Here is an 11163-nt window from a genome sequence, read left to right as displayed (position 1 = left end):
TCAGGGCTTTGTAAATTAATACAAGGACCTTGAACCTGGCTCGGTAATGGATGGGCAGCCAGTGCAGATATTTAAAGAGTGGAGTCACATGTTGTCGGCCATGTGCTTCCATCAGTAGTCTGGCTGTTGCATTTTGCACTAGCTGGAGCTTCTGAACCAAGGCCAAGGGCAGCCCCAAATTGAACACATTGCAGTAATCCAGCTTTGAGGTTATCAGTGCATGGATGTCAGGCCCAGGATGTGACTCAGGAACCAGACCAACGGCTGTAGTTAATTCGTGTTTTATTAGGGTAATGTCCAAACAAAGACTGCGTTTTCTCATGAAGCAATACAGGGATACAGGTCCTGCGGCATTGGGAGAAAGTTGACAGAGCAAGGGACTTCTTCCTGCCTGTTCTTTAAGAAGGGGCCAAACGGGCGCGCAATCTTTCGCTCCTCCTTAACTGCCCCTCAGGTACTGCCCGCCTTCCCCCCCTTCTCTCCTGTCTTTTCAGCTGTCTGCGTGTGCGCGGTGAGGGGGGAAGCATCACCCCCTCCTCTTCTGAAGTTTCCGATTCCAGGATGGGGGATAGGGGAGGAGCTGATGGTAAACTGCCTCCCCGCTTTTCGGCTGTGAGCAGCCCTCCCTCTTTCCCCTCTTGCTCTGAGCCTGAAAGAGGGGGAGGCGTGAGAATGTCCAGGGAGGGCTCAGGCTCCCCGTCGCTAAGCGACCTTATCACTGGCAGTTCCTCTGTTTCGTCTTCGCTCCAAAGGGGGAAGTTCCTCCCCCTTCCCTCTGCCATCCATCCGAATACTCTTCTCCCAACTCTCCGGGATCCAGCTCCCCGGGATTGGGACCCCAGCTCTGCCTTCCTACAACACCCCCCCTCCCAGGCTGTGCCCCCCTCCCCTTGTCTGGCTCGGGACGGTGGGGAAAACGTTGATGGAAAAGTTTTACCAATTCTGGAGCATGCACATCAGCTGCATCTTCCCATGATCTGTCAGCCACCCCATAGCCTTTCCAGTGAATCAAGTACTGCAGCTTGTGGCGTCTGATCCTGGAATCTAAGATCTCCTCAACTTTAAACTCAAGCTGCTCATTTACCAGGAGTGGAGCTCCGGGAGGTTCCTCCGGCCGTAACTCACTGGGAGGGGCGGCTTTCGTTAAGAGGGATCGATGGAACACAGGATGTATTTTAAACGTGTCAGGCAACTTCAGTCGGTACGCCACGGGATTGATTTGAGTTTCTATCTTGAAAGGACCCACCCTCTTGTCTTGTAATTTTCTACATTTGCCCGGCATCTGGAGGAAGCGGGTGGACAGCCATACCTGGTCTCCCGGTTGAAGGGGGGGGCCCTCCTTCCTATGCAGGTCAGCAACTCGCTTGTACTCCGTTTTGGCTTCGTTTAACTGCTGTTTCAGTGTCTGTTGCGCCGCTTGCAATTCCTTAAGGAAGTTCTCAGCTGCCGGTACCAGCATTCCTTCTGAGCTGCTTGGAAAGACTTTAGGATGGAATCCATAATTAGCGAAGAACGGGGTTTGTTGAGTGCTGGAGTGCAGAGAATTGTTGTAGGCGAACTCTGCAAAATGCAAATATGATACCCAGTCAGTCTGTTGATAGGACACATAACTTCGTAAATATCTTTCCAAAACGGCGTTCAAGCGTTCCGTCTGCCCATCTGTCTGGGGGTGATGGGCGGAGGAGAGTTTTAATTCCATCTGCAACTGTTTCCACATTGCTCTCCAAAATTTGGCTGTGAACTGAGTTCCTCGGTCTGAGACTACGCTGTTTGGCAATCCATGCAGCCGGTAGACTTCTTTGATGAATAACGTGGCTGTTTCTTTAGCCTCTAAGGCCCCTGCACAAGGAAGAAAGTGTGCCATTTTGGTAAGTAGATCCACCACTACTAAGATGGCTGTCATTCCTTGGGACTTGGGTAGATCAGTTATAAAATCCATGGAGAGGTCCTTCCAGGGTTCGTGTGGGACAGGCAACGGTTGTAACAGTCCTGCTGGTGTCCCTGTTTGTGTTTTTGTCCGCAGACAGACAGAACAGGACTTTACATAACTCTCAATATCCCGACGCATTTTAGGCCACCAGAAGTCCTTGGCCACGTTCTGAATGGTCTTGTAAATCCCAAAGTGTCCCGCTGTGATGGAATCATGACACTGGCGTAGGATTCTGAGCCGTAATTCCCCTTCTGGCACATATCTGGCGGTTTTGAACCATAACAGTCCATTTCTCCAGTGAAAGGTTACTTCTGAGTCTTGACCTTGTCCCGTCTCCTGCTGATATTTTAGCATGTCTGCATCTTCTTGTTGTGCCTTTTTGAGTTCCTCTTCCCATGAAGGCTGGCATACTCCCAACGTTAATTTCTCTGGCAGGATTACGTACTGAGGCTGGTCCTCGGATTCACTTTCTTTGTATTGTGGCTGTCTGGATAAGGCATCCGCTCTCTGGTTTTTGGCTTGGGCATGGTAAGTAATCTGGAAGTTAAACCTAGTGAAGAACTGGGACCATCTTATCTGTCTCTGGTTCAGCTTTCTGGCTGTTTGGAGGCTTTCAAGATTCTTGTGGTCGGAGCGCACTTCAATTCGATGAGAGGTCCCCTCTAGGTATTGTCTCCAGTTTTCAAAAGAGTCCTTGATGGCCAGCAGCTCCTTCTCCCAAACTGTGTAGTTCTTATCTGCAGGCTTTAACTTCCGAGAGAAGTACGCACAGGGGTGCAGCTCCTTCCCTTCTTGGTCTAATTGTAGCAGGACCCCCCTGATGGCAAAATCTGAAGCATCTGCTTCCACTACGAAAGGGCGGTTCGGATCAGCAAAGCGCAGAATGGGCTCAGTAGCAAACCTTCTCTTCAGCTCCTCAAAGGCCTCGGTGGCGTTCTCTGTCCATTGAAACTTCTTCTTCCCCCTTAAACAGTCAGTCAGAGGAGCTGTTAATTTGGAAAACCCTGGAATGAACTTTCTGTAATAATTGGCAAACCCCAAAAACCGTTGTACATCCTTTTTGGTGACAGGTTGGCCCCAGTCCAATATGCAGCTTACTTTCCCTGGGTCCATCTCCACGCGTTCCGCTGAGATTTGATATCCAAGGAAGTCTAGAGACTTGAGGTCAAATCCACATTTCTCTAATTTAGCATACAGGTGATTTTCTCTCAGTCTCTTCAACACCGTCTTCGCATGCTGGTCGTGGTCTTCCTGGTTCTTTGAGAACACCAGGATATATCTAAGTAACAGATTACATACGTGTCCAACAAGTCTCTAAACACGTCGTTCATGAATTTTTGAAAAATTCCTGGACTTCCACAAAGCTCGAACGGCATGACCAGGTATTCATACTGTCCATAAGCGGTCAAGAATCCTGTTTTCCATTCATCTCCCTCCTTCATTCTGATCAGATTGTACGCTCCTCTCAAATCCAACTTCGTGAAGATTTTTGCAGAGCGCAGTCGGTCCAGCAACTCTGAGATCAGGGGCAGCGGGTAGCTGTTGGGGATGGTGATCTGGTTCAATGCGCGATAGTCGTTACAGGGTCTGAGTTCCCCCCCTTCTTTTTCACAAACAATAGTGGCGCTCCAGCAGGGGATTGTGAGGGGCGTATGAATCCTCGCCTCAGGTTTTTATCCAGGCATTCCTTCAGGGCCTCCCTCTCATTCTCTGTGAGAGAGTAGATTCTCCCTGATGGGATGCTGGCTCCTGGCACTAGGTCAATTGCACAGTCGTAAGGGCGGTGGGGGGGTAAAGTCTCTGCCTCTTTTTCATCAAACACATCTTTGAATTCTTCATACTTTGGCGGCAGGGTCACTTGCTCAATCTCTTGCACTGCCCCCGCTAAGGTGTTCTTGATTCCTTCAGGTTGACAGTTCTCCTGGCAATACTGTGAGGTGAACCACACCACCGCCTCCTTCCAACTTATTTTGGGTTCATGCTTTGCTAGCCAGGGCATTCCCAGAATCACCTCAAAGTTCGAGAGATCTGACACGTATAGCGAAATGAACTCTTCGTGCCCAGGGATTTGAAGTTTCACTTCCTCCGTGGCTTGTGTCACCCCTCCTGACTTCAGGGGTCTCCCACAGCTAGGGGAGCATCCAGTTTCCACCGGGAAATTCCATGACGCTTGACTAACTTTGCATCAATAAAATTTGTGGAGGCTCCACTGTCAATTAAGGCAGTGGAATTAAACACCACTCCTCTGGAAGTTGTAATCCGAATAGGCAAGACCAACACCCCCTTTGAGGGAGGTTGGATCGTTGGGGGGCCTTTATACAACGCTGCCCCCAGTCCACCGGCCTGCACGTGGACTGGGTGTTCTAGTTTCCCGACGGCTCGGCTTTCCCCCCTTTCAGTCCACAGTCTCTGGCCACATGGCCCGGCTTTGAACAATAAAAGCATAAACGTTCCCGGCGTCGTCTTTCCTTTTCTTCTTCCAACAGTCTTGGCCTAGCCCCTCCCTGTCCCTCAGTTGCATTACCTGCCATCCCTGCAGTGGGAAGGGTTGCGGGATGCCGAGGCTGAGTATCTTGGGACCTCCTGCTTCCTTTCCAGGCGCCTTCCTTCCATCCGGTGATCTATCTGTAGGCATAGCCGGATGAGCCCTGGTAGGTCAGCGGGGGGGGAGGTCCTGGCCAACTCATCCAGGATTTCAGCATTTAATCCACTCCGGTACATAAACATCAGGGCGGCGTCATTGTAACCAGTTTCCTGGGACAGAATTTTAAAAGCGTTAGTGTACTCGGAAACAGTCCCTTTAGCTTGCTTCAGAGCGCCTAGTTGCCGCGCTACTGTTTCAGCCCTTTGCGGGTCTTGAAACATCTCGGTCATCTCCTGTATAAATCCTCTGTACCTTCCTAAGACAGTATCCTTTCTCACGAGATACGGAGTCACCCATTTTGCAGCTTCTCCCTCCAGGAGGCTAATCACGAAAGCTACTTTAGCCCCATCGTCTGGAAATTCCGTGTGCCTGACATCCAGATATAACTCACATTGAGCCACGAAGGTTGCCAACTGATCACTTTGTCCCGTGTATTTTGGGGGCAATCCAATGGGAACCTTTACTACGGCAGCTGGAGGGGCTGTTCGCATCTGGTCTATTGTGGCCTTCAAGGTTTGATTATCCGTCTTCAGCGCCTTGACTGCTGCTAGCAGGGCTTGAACATCCGTCTGCAAATCAGCTACCTTAGTCCTCAAGAGTTCCACTTCTTCCATCTCAGAAGTGGGGTTCGTCCCCCCCGCTGCTCCCTTTGACATCTTGTCCCAGTCAAGTGAAGAGAGCGTTGAGGGTGATTTAGGTGGCTGTGTCAAGCTGTCAGGCCCAGGATGTGACTCAGGAACCAGACCAACGGCTGTAGTTAATTCGTGTTTTATTAGGGTAATGTCCAAACAAAGACTGCGTTTTCTCATGAAGCAATACAGGGATACAGGTCCTGCGGCATTGGGAGAAAGTTGACAGAGCAAGGGACTTCTTCCCGCCTGTTCTTTAAGAAGGGGCCAAACGGGCGCACAATCTTTCGCTCCTCCTTAACTGCCCCTCAGGTACTGCCTGCCTTCCCCCCCTTCTCTCCTGTCTTTTCAGCTGTCTGCGTGTGCGCGGTGAGGGGGGAAGCATCACCCCCTCCTCTTCTGAAGTTTCCGATTCCAGGATGGGGGATAGGGGAGGGGCTGATGGTAAACTGCCTCCCCGCTTTTCGGCTGTGAGCAGCCCTCCCTCTTTCCCCTCTTGCTCTGAGCCTGAAAGAGGGGGAGGCGTGAGAATGTCCAGGGAGGGCTCAGGCTCCCCATCGCTAAGCGACCTTATCACTGGCAGTTCCTCTGTTTCGTCTTCGCTCCAAAGGGGGGAAGTTCCTCCCCCTTCCCTCTGCCATCCATCCGAATACTCTTCTCCCAACTCTCCGGGATCCAGCTCCCCGGGATTGGGACCCCAGCTCTGCCTTCCGACAATGGACTACAGAGGTCAGGCTATCCTTGTCTGGGAACAGCGAACCAGACAAAGCTGATGAAAGGCACTCCTAGCCACAGAGGTTACTTGGGCCTCTAGTCACAAAGATTAATCCAAGAGGACCCTAGAGTATGGACATAGTTTTTCAGAGGGAACATGACCCCATCCAGAACAGGCAACTTGCCTGCCTCCCGGACATGGGAACAACCTACCCAAAGAGCCTCCATCTTCCCAGCTTCAAACACCGTTTATTGGCCCTCCTGTAGTCCACTACAGCATTCAGACACTGATCCAGAGTATTCACAGCCTCTCCTGATTCAGATGTTATGGAGAAATAGAGCTGCATGTCATCAGCATACTGCTGACACCTTGCTCCAAAACTCCTAATGACTGCTCCCAATGGTTTCGTATAGATGTTAAATAGCACTGGGGAGAGAATAGTACCTTGTGGAACCCCATAGCACAAGTGCCGGGGGGGCGAGGAACACTCACCCATTGTTACTCTCTGGATGCGATTCTGAAGGTAAGATTGAAATCACCGTAATACAGTGCCTCCAATACCCATCCCACTGAGTCAGTCCAGAAGGATATCATGGTCAATGGTATCAAATGCCACTGAGAGATCGAGCAGAAGTAACAGGATCACACTCCTCCTCTCTCTCTCATGATAAAGCTCATCCATCCGGGCAACCAAGGCTGATTCTGTTCTGAAACTAGATCTAAATCCAGATTATGATGGATGTAGATAATCAGTCTTATCTCAGAAAGCCTGCAGTTGCTCTACAAACAGCTTCTCTACCACCTTTGCCAAGAAAGGGGTGTTGGTGACTGGTCTATAGTTGTTACACTCCATTGGGTCCAGTGTGGGCTTTCTAAGAAGTGTGTGCACTGCTACTTCTTTAAGGGCAGTGGGCATCACACCATCATGCAAAGATGCATTTACTATGTCTGTGGCCCATTCAGTTACCCCACTTTGACTAGCTTTAATAAGCCAGGATGGACAAGGGTCTAATGAATAGGTGGTCAGGCACATTACTGCAAGTACCTTGTTCACATCATCAGGCTGTATTAACTGGAATTGATCCCACAACACTGGGTTTGACATTGCATTGGACACCTCAGTTGGTGTCCACAATAGCAGCGCCTAAATCACTGAGGAGCCGAGGAACTTTGTTCTCGAAGTGTTTAGCCAGTAGGTTACAGCTGAACATTGTGTGTTGCAGAGTTCTGCCCCCTGATCAGGAGTGACCAACCTCCGTACCACATGGAACAACTCAGCTGGGCAGCTCCTTGAGGACACAATGGAGGCAGCAAAGCAGGAACTCTTTGCTGCCCCCCCCATGTGGTAGGCCTGATTATGAGCCTAACCACATGCTCGGTCTGCTCTGGAGCAAGATTCATGCCACTTATGCTCTAGCCCTCGCCTAGTCCATTTCATCAACCTCAGCTCCTCAGTATGCCAAGAAGCAAAGTCGGTTCCACAGCACCGGGGAAGCTATCATGTGAATCGCTGTATGAGTCTCACCATTCCATATTGAGACTAGGACCTCAGCAGGATCACCTGCTGTATCCACTGGAAAATCCCCCAGAGCAGTCAGGAATCTATCAGATTCCTGATGGAGCCAGACAGGTTTCCCTGGGGAGGGCATTCCATGACAAAGGTGCCATGACTACAAAAGGCCCTGTCTATCCCTACCACCATGCCTTAGATAGCAGTTGGGTGTGAGGAGGAGAGAGAGAGACAGAGTGGGACTTTTGATGTGTATTACTATACACTCTAGCAGGAAAATGCATAATAGGATGACATCAAAGCATGAGGTATGTTTTCCAGAGCTTGGAAAAGTTACTTTTTTGAACTACAACTCCCATCAGCCCAATCCAGTGGCCATGCTGGCTGGGGCTGATGGGAATTGTAGTTCAAAAAAGTAACTTTTCCAAGCTCTGGTTTTACCACATGTTGCAGAGAAGAAGGTGAGAGGGAGAGAAGCGCATTTGGGCAATAATGTCATGTAATGTCTAGTTCTGGCCAAACCAAAGGACTAAATGGCAAAACAGAAGCTGGTTAGCATTCAGCAATACATCCACAGTGAACATTATTGCTCCAAACATGATTTTATTTTCAGCTTCAGAAAAGGATAGGTACTTTTAGACACAACGGTTCCATTCATGTTACTTTGAAGAATGGCAGCCCCTCCCTACCGCCCAGCCAGCCATTCTGATGATGCTCTGGCCAAAAGAGTCTGGACGGAGGCAGTATGCACCTGAACACCCCTTCTTGGGAATCAGAAGTGGGGACAGCACTATTGCACTCAGGTCCTGCTTGTGAGCCTCTCATATAGGTTTGCCATATTGCCCGGTTAGCTGGGTTTTACCCGGATTCTATGCATGCCACCCAGCGCCCGGCTAGCCTTTTAGGTGGCCCGGATTCTCAGCTTTAATTTTTTTTAAAAATTAAGTTTCTGGGTGGTCCGGTTCTCGAGATATACATAAAAACGTCAGCCGCCCCCCCCCCGACTGTTAAATCTTTCTTTAAACAGTACTGTATAGCACTTCGTAGCTTTAACCCCGCCCGTTCAGGATTGCAGCCAATCAGGGATTGTGTTTCAGTTTCATTGATCTGAGGCAGTGTCTAGAAAACAAAATGGTGGTTTCACCCCCTCTTTATCCGAAAATCTCATAAATTGGGTAAGTATATACATTTCAGGTTTTTTCCCTCTTGTGTGCAGGAGTCAGATCTTGGGCAGTGTTTTGAAAACTTTCCCAATGCTTGCTTTTTGTAAAAGCAATGCTAATCCCATATGCCCAGAGTAAATCCCATTGAATTCAATAGGACTTACTTTTGAGTAGACATGGTTATGAATGTGCTGAAAATCAATGGGACTTTGGAGTGAATGTAAAAAAGAATTGTGTTTGTGCCCTCCAGTCCTATTTTAAAGCAAGTAGGCAGGGCTTACTTAGGTATTACAGTTTTTATTCTGTAGGAAAGTAATACTGATTTTTTTAAAACTGATACTGATTTTTCTGCAATGACCAACTGGTTTGACAATAAACTATTATATGGGCTGTATGTATTTGTACATCTGCAGTGTCTGCGTGTGCGTGTATGGAATCTTTCCGACACCCCTGTAAGGTAGGGTTGGAAACCAAGGCAGCTCACAACAAGAAATAAAGCCATTTAAAATCCAATAACCATAAAAACAAGTATAAACAGTTGCAAAACAGCGTAAAGTGGCATGATTCGGAATTTTGGGTTGTGTGAATGAAGTTGCTTATGCATTTCTGTCCCTGTTTGAGTAAGCCCCACTGAATACGCTGGGACTTGCTTCTGAATAAATAAACCTGGGATTGCACTATAAATATCTTTACAGTTTGTTAAATAATAAATATATTTGATAGTCATGCTTTTATATAAACATTTCTTCATTTATCATATTTTTGGTTGTGAGATGCTTAGTTTTCTGCCTTACTCATAGGAATCTTGTTGTGGTTGGTATGATATTACACTTAGGAAAGTGTTACTGCCTTTTGTGTTGTTTTTTTCCTATTTGCATTTCACTTATCTTTAACCTCACTCCGTTACAGCCATAGAAGCAACAGCAGCATATGCAAGATAATTAACTCCCATTAGTGATAAGAACAAGAATTTATAATTATTATTTCAATTAAAACAAGAGGCTTATCAATACTTTGAAGAGGACCAGATATTTATTTTCTTTCTGAGCCCAGGACTGGGTCTTTCATGATGCCCGGGGGGGGGGAGCAGGAGAGTAGTCGATAAGACAGACATCCTGGCATTGGTAATCTAATTAGCAAGGTATGTGTGGGGTTGTTGCACACTTCCAGGCCCAGTTTCATTTTGAGTATGAAGGTGGAACCTGTGTAGATGTGGTTGATCAAAGGGAGAAGAAATTTTGAGTTAAGCAAAGCTCTGCTTTTATAAAACCTAAGAAACATACAGATACTTTGAATGTCTGAGTGCCTGCACCAGTGGAATACTGGAGGAACTTGTAAAGCTTGCTGCAACAGTATTTACAACTGAGCATGTGGTGTGAAAGACTCCTTTTCCTAACATTTTGGCTTCTTGTTTTTCTCCACCCACCACATCTTTGAAATATATCGTATATGGTTAACCGTACTGTTGCCCTGACTTACTTTATGTTTGTTGCTATGTTGTGTTTTTATTATGTTTTTATATTGATTGTGTATTTTTATTGTTTTTATTATATTTGTAAGCTGTGCTGAGCTCTGTTTTTAACAGCAGAAGGGCAGGATATAAATCCTCTTAATCAATCAATAAATATTCCATAGTGTTGGAAACTAGAGTCTAGGCATTTAAGGCTAAAAATGTTGCTTTTAAAAAAAAGATTTCTCACATCTTTCCCCAGTTTTTGGTGGTAATTCCTAGGCACAAAAACAAAACAACTGGACAATCCAAGTATTAATATGCAGATATTTGCATAATATGCAAATAATATGCAAATAATTTGCATAATACACAAATACTTTACACAATATGCAAATTAACCTGCCCGGATTTGTGGAACTGGAATATGGCAACCCTACTCTCATAGGCATCTGGTTGGTTACTGTGAGAACAGGATGCTGGCCTAGATCCAGCAGGGATTTTATTTATAACTAGTTTCTTTGCCTGAAACTTTGATTGCTGTCTGGCATCTGATATATGACAAGGAGAGAAAAGATTGAAATGAGCTGATGATTCTGCTTTCATTGGAGAGACTGGCCCCTAGAGAAATCATTTTGTAAGTTATAAACTAAATTTGATATATGCAATAAATAAATGACAAAGCAACGTGCTCACACAGTGCTTGATTATGACTGGGTTTGACACACAGAATATATATGCGTTGACTTTTGGAAAATATTCTGTACCTCTGAACAATTTTTTAATAGTTTATTTGTCTTATGATTAAATGTTCATAAGAATTATCCAGCTGGAGTATTACAAAGGGATTCTGTTAAATACAGCATTGTTTCCCAATCTCAAATGGTGGCTACCCAGCTCCATCAAGAAAGCTGAAAAGAAAGTACGGTAGATATCACCATCCACTGTATTAGTTTTGTCCATTTACTCACATACTCACACACACACACACAGAGAGAGCGCTTCTGGTAGTCTGAGAAAGATTGTGCTTCAGTGAATGACTGCAGATAGAAGCACCTAGCATGAAAAAATGTATATCACAATTTACAAAACAAACCTCCAACAAAATGTTGTGGTGTGGAG

The 11163-nt window shown here is 46.7% G+C and overlaps 1 long non-coding RNA gene across 1 annotated transcript in view; it reads left to right on the top strand.

The window, feature by feature from the left end:
* The first annotated feature begins 8548 nt into the window (after positions 1-8548).
* Positions 8549-11163, top strand: part of LOC133383822 (uncharacterized) — a 37814-nt gene continuing 35199 nt past the window's right edge. Inside the window, exon 1 of the long non-coding RNA XR_009762415.1 lies at positions 8549-8603. This is a non-coding gene — a long non-coding RNA (uncharacterized LOC133383822). The remainder of the gene's footprint in view (positions 8604-11163) is intronic.

This window comes from Rhineura floridana, chromosome 4 (genome assembly GCF_030035675.1).
Source record: "Rhineura floridana isolate rRhiFlo1 chromosome 4, rRhiFlo1.hap2, whole genome shotgun sequence".
NCBI lineage: Eukaryota > Metazoa > Chordata > Lepidosauria > Squamata > Rhineuridae > Rhineura > Rhineura floridana.
The sequence above is the reverse complement of the archived record's forward strand: the minus strand, read 5'-3'. Positions and strand labels throughout refer to the sequence as shown.